Below are 10,508 nucleotides of genomic sequence, written 5' to 3'. Positions count from 1 at the left end.
AGCGGTGCTTGTGTCCAAGCTTGTGCATGCTCTTGTGTTTAGGGCAGGGTGGGGGCTCCAAAAAAATATTTGCACCTAGGGCCTATCACCATGATGTTACGCTGATGATTCTATGAATTTCAAAATCATAGAATCATAGAAAAATTACCATCTCCTTGCACATCCCAAGGGAGAATGAGATCCTCTGAGAAACTGCATGCTGCATCGATGTCAATTTTTTCTACCAATGCAGCATCGTTGTTGTACTGCATAATCCTCTCTCAGAGTTTCTTCTTTGCCTCATTTAGTCTCCTCTGTTTCCACTGCCTTGTTTTGTTGCTGTCTATTACATTAAAAAAAATATTAGGAAAATAACAAAAAAGGATAAGCTGTTGAGTGATATAATACCATTTTGTCGATAGAGGTCATGTTTCTTCCTTCGAAGGGAATAAATAATGTTGTCTATCTGTCTCTGGAGCTCCTCTACTGTCAGCACCAGGTCTCTCTTGAAAAATAGAAACAAGGCAAGATGTAAAACTTAATGTAGTTAAAAATCACAAGACCTATCATACTGACACACCACCACCAACATCAGTACATACCAGTGGCTGCCCATTGCTTAACATCCTCCACCCACTGCTCTGTGTCCTCATGAGAAATGTTGAGCTCCAGCTTGAGATTGAGGAAATTTGCAGCTTCCAAATTTGCTCTCTGTGTGGTCTATTTTGAAGAACACACACTTTACAGATGAACACAGATTTGTTTCCTTATAAAGTTGGGCAAATATAATAATGCTTTTGCTTTGACTTCCAACTCATCTGCCAAGGTTTTCCCCTGCTCCAACCACTGTTTTAATGACTCCATGACAAGGATGGGAGGGAAGAAGTAAGGAAGGTAGGAAGGGGCGAAGGAAGGAATCAAGGAATGTCAAAGTACATACAAAGACAGAGAAGGATAAAGTGAAACAACAAGAGACAAAGCAAGAAGAAATTAGTGATAGACAAGGAATGAGATATTCTTAAAATAACTGTTGATTTTAAATGGTGATAAAAGGTGGAATGATGGTCAAAGACCTGCAACCTCCAGAGTTCAACAGTCTCACAGCTTCTGGGATGAAGCTGTTCCTCAGTCTGGTGGTCCTGCTCTTAATGCTCTGCAACCTCCTGCCTGAAGGGAGAGGTGGAAACAGAGCGTGTGTGGGGTGAGTGGGGTCCTTCATGATGCAGGAGGCCCTTTTCCTGCATCTGGAGGTGTAAATGTCCGTGGTGATGGATAGGCTGCGTCCCACAGTCCTCTGTGCACCTTTAACCACCCTCTGCAGAGGGTGTTTCTGAACCAGAGACTGGTCTGATGGTGTTGAATGCAGATGTGAAGTCCACGAAGAGCAGGCAACATAAGAGTCCTTATTCTCTAAGTGGGTGAGGGCTGTGTGAACCACAGAAGAGATGGCATCCTCTGTGGTCGGTCTTTCCTATATGTATACTTGTGCGGGTCCACAGTGACGTCAGTGCAGTCTTTGATGTGGTCCATAACCAGCCTCTCGAAGCACTTCATGACTATTGGGTTGAGGACTACCGGTCAATAGTCAGGCCTGTCACTGTGGAGGTTTTGGGAATGGGGATGATCATGGCGGTCTTCAGGCAGGTAGGGACCGCTGCCTGTTGGAGGGAGGTGTTGAATATGTCTGTCAGCACCTCCATCAGCTGGTGTGCGCAGTTCCTCAGCAGTACTTTGGACATGCCTGTCCTAGAGCTACATAAGATAACTTAGCTAAGTTTTTGCTAACAGCCGCATCTTTCAGGTAAAATCGCATACTTTCAGATGCATGAGCGACCTACTAAAGCGTAACTAAGCGTAAATGGAACTAAGGTACACATGAATTGCCGATAAAAGTGGCTATTTGTTAAAAAAGAAAAATAAACAAATAAAATTAAATACACTGACTTAACTGACTTACCAGAGCCACGACGTTCAGCGATATGGCAAGAACACGCCCACTCTCGGTGCTCATATTTTCATTCATTAAGGTCAAAGGTCATATAATGGTAAAGTTAGCTAGCAGTAGAGGTTGTCAATCCTGTCTTCAAAACAAAAGCACTGTAACTGTTCCTATAAGCTTTTATTTTGTAAACAGACGAAAATGAGTTTACTTCGTATCATCGCTAGCTTGAGAGCTGTATAGCAACGTCAGAAGCAAATTTTAAAATCGCTATATTTGGACTAATTGACCATGTATTTGGGATCTAAGTTGTTACTTTATCGTCTGGAATTTATATAAAACTCAATAAAGTGACATATTAATGGTCGTAAAAAGAAAGTGGAGACAGCCTTTTAAGAAGCTCAAGACCGCATGCATGGATTGTTGGGCTGCAGTTGCCGCTAGAGGTCGCTGCGGCGGCTAAACGTAACACTGAGTCGTAATTCGGATGCATGCAAAACGACAACTGTGGTCGTTTGGAGGAGGAGGACAGTCTGTGATTTTCAGTGGATGGGATACGTTATCTGTGCAGACAGCAAGGTCGAAAAATCTAGCACCAGTTTGAACATGCCTTGACCATCCCACAAACGGTCTGCCTCAGACTAAAGTTTTGGTAACCCTTCCTTTTACAGTCACCTAATTACCAGGTATTTACCAGGTAAATATATGGTAATTCATAGCATCGTCTTGTACAATTACCACCAGTATAAGAAGGTAAATACATGGAAACTACAGCTGAAGTACAAAGCATTTATCTGGTAAAATATTTTACAGCACGGTAATTAACAGGTATTAACCTGTTAAATGTAAGGTAATACGTAGAATGTTCTTGTGTAATTTACACATAAATACAGGGAAACTACAGCTGAAGTATAAAGTATTTATCTGGTAAAATATAGTGAAATTACAGTTTATTATTTCGTAATTACTGCTGGTAACAAGTACCGTATTTTCCGCACTATAAGGCTCACCTGAATTTAAAATGCACCCTCAATTACGGGGTCCATTTCTGTACTTAACCCATACATAAGGCACACCTGATTATAAGGCGTACATATTACGTAATGTTCTCTGATTGGTTTATCGCTGCCAGCACACGTAGTGTAGTGTAAACACCAAGAAAAAAAACTCCACTACTGCCCATCTTTTCAACTGAGTACCATGTTGTTGATAAGTTTAGGTTGGTAATTCCTCAGATATAATTGTATGAAATATGGAATTGTTTCTATTTAAATGGAAATTTTTTGCCTATATTTACCTGTTATCATCCTGTGCAAGAATGGTTTTCCTCTGGTGTCGTGGCCCAGTATATCTTCTTAAATATTGGTACCACTCAGTGCTACCACCCCCCAAGACCTACTGTGTACCCAGAAGGCACCCACCTGCCCCACCCCAGAGGGCGTCTACAAACAAAGAAAAAAAGGGGAGAAAAAACAACCAAACAAACCACACATTCACAACAATCTCTGTAGCCCGGGCCTGAGACCCACTATCACCTAGGCCCACCCAGGCTGACCCCAACAGGGGGAAAGCACCACCCCACCCCACTGTACGCCTCGATACCCAAAAAAAAAAACCCGCGGGCACATCGGAGGTCTCAGAGCAACCAGCCCGACACCAGGACCAGCACCAACCCACCCACGCCATGGCGTGCCCAGGGCAACCCAGACCCCCCCAGGCACAGGCAGGGTACCCCCCCAGGGCGCAGGGCAGTGCCCTGACACCAGGGCCCAGGCCCAGCAACACCACCCACGCCAGAGCAGCCCAGCCACCCGGCCCAAAGCCAGCGGCCACCACCCCAGGACCCCAAAGTGACCCCGCCCCACGCCGCAAGACAGCTCCACCCGCAAGCCCCCTAAACTGCCAACCAGGCCAGACACCCAGTCCCCCCCAACAATAGTCAACCCGGCCCCCACGACCCGAGAGACCACCAGACGTGTGAAGTCACACAGCCCCCCCCCCAACTGCCCAGAATTGACGGGACAGCAACCCACCACCCCTACTATGTGATAAAGCTGCACGGAACTGCACGGAAAGAACTGTGTGTCTGCTAGAGTTAGAAAAATTCTCTCAAAATTAGGCTCAGAGTCACTGGATACGATTAACACAAAACATTTATTTCTTGCAAGAAAGAGACAAGTCCGCACAACCTGTCAGGAAGCTGGCTCAGAGTTGTCTGCCAACAAAATGGTGCTCTTGCTATTAATATTGTTTATTGTATATGCTTGCTGGCCACACAATGTTATGGGAAAGGAAAATTCAATGTTATGGGAAAAGACATTACTAGCTATTTAATATTATGGGAAGACGAGTTCAGACAGTCAAAACTCCTTGACAGGAGCAATGGTATCCAAAACATTCAAAAGACTTGATGTGTAAGAGCTCCACAGATCATCATCATTAGTATTTTCAAAAGTGATCATTTGCAGGGGGTGGGGGGTTCAGTCACACGCTGAGTTAGACCAAACATTTCAAGGAAAGCAGTGAGTTCTTTAGCTTGCTTATTATGGGCTACATCTATGTGCACCTTCAAGTCCCCTGTTATGACTAAACAGTCAACAGCAGTGCACGCAATTTAAAGAAATTCAGTAAAATCATCAATAAAATCCTTCTGCGGTGATACAAAGTATTTAAGATCGTTTTATCTCCATTTTAAATGACACATGCTCGAATTAAGGAAAAACTAAATGTTTGATCTTGTGAGTGGGTATATTGTCCCTGAATATGGCACAAAGACCCTCGCCACTCTCGGTCTTGTCGTTTCATCTCTCAGTTAAACACATAAAATCAAGACTGTAAGAGGAAAATATCAAAAGCATTGTTAGACAGGAAAAAGTCAGAAAGCTGTTGTTGTACAACTCTTTCTAGAACTTTGCCTAAGAATGGCAGGTTTTTTATGGAAATGATAAAAATCTCAGCTTGTAAAACATCTTTTGCTCAGACCGTTTTTCCTGTGAAAGGAGTAACGATTTGAAATGCTCTGTTTGTTTGTCTGAGATCTTCTGAACTTTAACTTTTTAAGAGAGCTGTTAAATCTTAATACACAAACTTGTACAAATGTATAGCTTTAACCCTTGTTGTTCTTTTTTTTTTTTAAACTAGATTTACTTTGTACATTACTTTTTTTTCCCTTCTCTAGGATTGGGCAATTTTACCATGTTCAAATCTCCCTCAAACCCAAATTTATTTTCTCATCTGTCTAGGTATTTAATATTATCTGGGTTTTTTCTGAAACATGATTCTAGCACTCCCACTTAACTCCCGGTTAGCTTTAACACAAGTATTTCCCATACTGTCCTCTTGCAGCTAATCAATTGTTAGTGGAGCTATTGTGAGTACTACTGAATTAAACACTACTTCTGTCGTTATGTCACGAGCAACAACCAGATTCAAATGTTCACTTCAACTCCATTAGTAAATACATTATTTCTGTTGTCACCATCAACAACATCACACACCAGCAGCTGTTTCACTCTCATCCATACATAGCAAATAAAACAACAATGAAACAAACAATTTAACAAACAAACAATTCAACAACCAGGCCCTTTAGCATCAGCAACATCACACACACAGCTGTTTCACTCTCATACATACATAGCTAATAAAACAACACCGCAGCAAAGAATTTAACAAACCAACAATTTGACAAACAATTTAACAAACAAACATAGATGGATTTAATTCTTGCGATCTCCCATCGCAAACTCTCTTAAGAAAGATTCCATTTCTAACGCGCGGCGCAGAGTTATTTATTCCTGTAGTCTTCTCACACAGACTATGGACTGAACTTCACTGACTGCTTCTGCTATGTGATCCTGGTTTAATCCAACACACTATGACTATGGACCTTCACCTTTCCTGACTGCTTTTACAGTACCAGCTAAAAGGCTACTTACAGTACCAGCTAAAGGCTTTTCCTTTGATCCACCTTCACTGACTGCTTCTGCTATGTTATCCTGGTTTAATTAAACACAATATGACTATGGGCCTTCACCTTTCCTGACTGCTTTTACAGTACCAGCTAAAAGGCTATTACCTCATAGTCTTCGCATAGACCTTTCACCTTTCCTGACTACTTTTACAGTACCAGCTAAAAGGCTACTTACAGTACCAGCTAAAGGCTTTCCTGATACTAAGTTGCACTCGAAATAGTAACTTTTCTTATTGGAAATTAACAACGCCCATATTTAGTTAAAGGCCTATTGTTTCTAACAATTAAATAATAAATAATAATAATATTAAATAATCCCAATTTATCCTCAATAATCACACTATTTCTCGCCAACAATAGCAACACAAAGGGTTCCTTACCATAAATCCACTGGTAAGTTCAACAACGAAGAATCCAGCAAGTCTGTCCACAAAACACTTTTGCTTGCTACATAGTATTATGAGAACCAAAAGACAGGAGGAGGCCTCCCCACATCACAGAAACTCTTATTCCTGCAGCTTTTCTCATAGTATAACTATATCATTTTTCTAACAACTAGTGTAAGTTTTTTCTAAACTTCTTGCCAAATTCAATATCTGTTGTTGTTGAGAAAGTGATCAAAACCCATCCGTGGGTGAAACCTGTGGCCTAGTAGCCTCGGTTGGGCCATCGCAAAGCAATCAGAGTATTCAGGGGCTGTGAACGGGCGGTCACTCTCCTCTCTGAAAACACTTGTTGGTTAACTCTAGGTGGGCGGTCTCAGCCTAGTGCAATTAGCCAACGCATTTGTGCGCACAACATAAAGTAAGGGGTGGCGCCTGAAGCGTCAGCAGAAGCGTCAGTCATTCTCGTGTGAAGACATTCTTGGGTAAAGACGAGCGTGTCTAACTGCGTGTGTCCACCCAGCAAGGCCACTGAACAAGGCGAACCTGTCCTACTTTTCTCATCCATGTCGCTCTGGCCTCACCATCTGCTTTACAATGTGCCTCAAACCCATTCCTGTTGTCCCCTGCTCACACAGAAGGTTTCACACAACCAAACGCCACCGCAACCTTAACAACCTCCGCTCTCTAAAGCCGACTTCACTCTGTGACACACCCTTGTCTGTGGGGTTGTGGAATTGCCAATCAGCGGTAAACAAAGCAGATTTCATTATGGCTTAAGCCAACCATTTGTCTCTTGACATCCTGGCTCTTACTGAAACCTGGATTAAGCCTGAAAACAAAGCTACCCTGGCTGCACTTTCAACCAACCACTCATTCTCCCATACCTCTCGTACATCTGGGAGAGGATGTGAAACGGACATGCTCATTTCCAACAAATGGAAATACACCCAACTGCTACCTGATGCTAAATACAATACCTTTGAATACCACGCCATCTTGGTAACTGCACCGGTCAAAATCTATATGATTGTCTTATATCGCCCACCAGGACAACTCAGTGACTTTCTAAATGAACTAGACACCTTGCTCTCTTCTATCCCCGAGCATGACCGTCCCATAATTGTCCTTGGTGACATGAACATCCACCTTGACAGTCCTAACTCTTCTGATTTTCTGACACTAATGCACTCGTTTGAGCTACAACTGCTCAGCAGTTCTCCGACCCATAAAGCTGGCAAAGTGGTAGATCTCGTTTTCTCAAGAAACTGTGCCACAGAGTCCCTATCTGTCACACCTCTGCATTTCTCTGACCACTATTTCATTTAGTTCAGAGTGAGTCTCCCAAGAAGACCATCTGCTTCTACCCCTATGGTTTCCTTCTGCCGCAATCTCCGCAACCTGTCGCCCACCCGCTTCTCCGCCATTGTTGCCTCCACTCTTCCAACCTCCAGCACATTCTCCTCCCTGTAATGATAGTAATGATTTTCTCCGAGCGTTGCGCACCAATCTCAGAGCTGCCGAAAGGAAATGGCATGAGTCAAAAGATCCTGCAGATCTAGCTAAACTCCAGGCGGTACTGTCATCATTCACATCCAGTGTTACTGATGCAAAAAAAGTCTTTCTACATCAACAAGATTCATAGTACTACTGACACCCGGAAACTTTTTTCCACCTTCAAAACTCTACTTAATCCTCCGCCTCTGCCACCTGCTACCAATCTAACAGCAGACACCTTTGCCTCATTTTTTACTGACAAAGTGGCAGCTATAAGCAAACAGTTTACCGAACCTGATACCACAAAATCTGCATGCAGAAGTCCTACTGCATCATTTTCCTCATACCTCTCGCTCAGAGCAGTGTGTCTAAACTTCTCACATGTAACCATCCTACTACATGCCCGGTGGACCCCGTCCCTACTAATGGTCTCCAATACATTGCTCCTACTGTAACTGCAGCAGTCACGCATGTGATTAATGCTTCACTGACATCGGGCACATTTCCTACCACATTCAAACAAGCTCAGGTTACACCGCTGCTCAAGAAACCTTCCCCCCCTCCAACTCATGTGAAGAATTATCGGCCGGTCTCTCTCCTCCCGTTTCTGTCTAAAATCATTGAAAGGGCTGTCTTTAAGCAGGTCACAGATGACCTCTCACATAACAACCTCCTTGACCCGAACCAATCTGGGTTTAAAAGGGGACACTCCACCGAAACGGCTCTGTTGGCTGTAACAGAAGCCTTAAAAGAAGCCAGAGCGACAGCTAAGTCCTCTGTACTTATCCTGCTCGACTTATCAGCTGCATTTGACACTGTCAACCACAGTATCCTTTTGTCCATACTCTCAAGCAAGGGCATTACAGGGAAAGCACACTCCTGGTTTGGTCTCACTGGTCGGTCTTTCAAAGTATCCTGGCTTGGTCACACTTCTGCAGCACACCACCTCGCCACAGGGATCCCCCAAGGTTCAGTACTGGGACCTCTTCTCTTTGCCATATACACCAACTCACTGGGACAGATCATCCGATCACATGGCTTCTCATACCAATGTTATGCTGATGATACCCAGCTCTATCTGTCATTCCCACCTGACGACCACACTGTCTATCTGACATATCAACATGGATGAAAGCCCATCACCTCCAACTTAACCTCCCAAAAACTGAACTGCTTGTCTTCCCAGCCAAACCAACCATACACCACAGCATCTGCATCCAAACTGAATCCCTATCTCTTGCTCCATCAAAGGTTGCTAGAAAATTGGGTGTCATGATTGATGACCAACTAACCTTCAAAGATCACGTTACCTCGGTTGCTCGTTCATGCCGCTTTGCATTACTTAACATTAGAAAGATCAGACCATACCTAACCCAACATGCCACGCAACTCCTGGTGCAGGCCATGGTCATCTCCCGCCTTGACTACTGCAATGCTCTCCTAACTGGTCTCCGAGCCTGTACCATGAAACCTCTGCAGAAGGTCCAGAACACGGCGGCGCGTCTGGTCTTCGATCAGCCTAAAAGAACACACGTCACCCCTCTGTTCATTGAACTCCACTGGCTACCCTTAGCCGCTCGCATCAAATTCAAGTCACTGATGTTAGCCTACAAAGTGCTTAATGGAACGGCTCCCATCTACTTGAATGCTCTTGCAAAGGCTTATGTCACAACTCGGTCCCTCCGTTCGTCCCAAGATTGTCGTCTAGCAGTGCCTACACCACGCCTCAGACAATCCAAACTCTTTTCATGTGTCGTCCCACGATGGTGGAATGACCTAAATTATGACCTAATTATACAGGACAATTATTCTTTGTCCTGTATAATGTGCTCTGTGAGGAATTTTGTATTGTATACGCTGCAAGTTAGGATTTCGAGTCATTCTGAAGGTGTTCAAACATATTTGTGCCCAGAAGTTATGATTAGAACTGATGGATAGATCTGCCTCCCATTTTGAGGATGGTAGAGAAATTGTGTCATCTATCTTAGACAACAATTTATGTATTTTTCATATTAGTTTTCGGGTGCAGATGTTTAAAAATTCTGCTACTCTAATGGGGAGTTGTAAGTCTGGTTGGTGGAGGATATATTTCTTAGTTATTATAAACTTAAGTTGTTGATATTCAAGGAATTTGTTGCTGCCTATCCCATGTTGTGATATGAGCGCATCAAATTAAATAAAATTTCCAATTTGGATCATATGTTCCAGATGTTTTATTCCTTTGTTCTTCCATAGAGTAAATTTTAGCATTTTTTTGTTTTGCAGGAAGTCAGGGTTGTTCCAGATGAATGTAAGCTTACACTGGAAAAGTGAAGACTTTGTCATTTTAAGAAATTCCCACCTTGTCTTCCCAGCCAAACCAACCATACACCACAGCATCTGCATCCAAACTGAATCCCTATCTCTTGCTCCATCAAAGGTTGCTAGAAACTTGGGTGTCATGATTGATGACCAACTAACCTTCAAAGATCACGTTACCTTGGTTGCTCGTTCATGCCGCTTTGCATTACTTAACATAAGAAAGATCAGACCATACCTAACCCAACATGCCACGCAACTCCTGGTGCAGGCCATGGTCATCTCCCGCCTTGACTACTGCAATGCTCTCCTAACTGGTCTCCGAGCCTGTACCATGAAACCTCTGCAGAAGGTCCAGAACACGGCGGCGCGTCTGGTCTTCGATCAGCCTAAAAGAACACACATCACCCCTCTGTTCATTGAACTCCACTGGCGACCC

General features: G+C 43.4%; 1 pseudogene; it reads left to right on the top strand.

Moving 5' to 3' along the window:
• The first annotated feature begins 6,871 nt into the window (after positions 1 to 6,871).
• Positions 6,872 to 10,084, top strand: LOC140284434 (uncharacterized; annotated as a pseudogene).
• The last annotated feature ends 424 nt before the right edge of the window (positions 10,085 to 10,508 follow it).

Source organism: Leuresthes tenuis, unplaced genomic scaffold, assembly GCF_036924035.1.
Source record: "Leuresthes tenuis unplaced genomic scaffold, fLeuTen1.0.hap1 SCAF_24, whole genome shotgun sequence".
NCBI classification, from domain to species: domain Eukaryota; kingdom Metazoa; phylum Chordata; class Actinopteri; order Atheriniformes; family Atherinopsidae; genus Leuresthes; species Leuresthes tenuis.
Note: the sequence above shows the minus strand (reverse complement) of the source record. Positions and strands in the feature narration are given on the sequence as shown.